General features: G+C 56.7%; 1 protein-coding gene across 6 annotated transcripts in view; it reads left to right on the top strand.

Annotated features, from left to right (window-relative positions):
- Nucleotides 1–289, top strand: part of ccdc150 (coiled-coil domain containing 150) — a 135,910-nt gene that overhangs the window by 1,790 nt on the left and 133,831 nt on the right. The window lies entirely within an intron of this gene.

A 289-nucleotide genomic window follows, 5' to 3' on the forward strand; every position in this document is an offset into this window, starting at 1 on the left:
GAGTGGATAGGTGGAAAAGGAGATAGGCAGGTCGGACAAGTCCGGACAAGTCAGGGGATCGTGTTGCTGGAGGTTAGAAACTAGGATGAGGTGGGGGAAGGGGAAATGAGGAAACTGTTGAAATCCACATTGATGCCCTGGGGTTGAAGTGTTCCGAGGCGGAAGATGAGGCGTTCTTCCTCCAGGCGTCTGGTGGTGAGGGAGCGGCGGTGGAGGAGGCCCAGCACCTCCATACCCTGGGCAGAGTGGGAGGGGGAGTTGAAATGTTGAGCCACAGGGCGATTTGGTT

This window comes from Chiloscyllium plagiosum, chromosome 13 (genome assembly GCF_004010195.1).
Source record: "Chiloscyllium plagiosum isolate BGI_BamShark_2017 chromosome 13, ASM401019v2, whole genome shotgun sequence".
Taxonomy (NCBI): Eukaryota; Metazoa; Chordata; class Chondrichthyes; order Orectolobiformes; family Hemiscylliidae; genus Chiloscyllium; species Chiloscyllium plagiosum.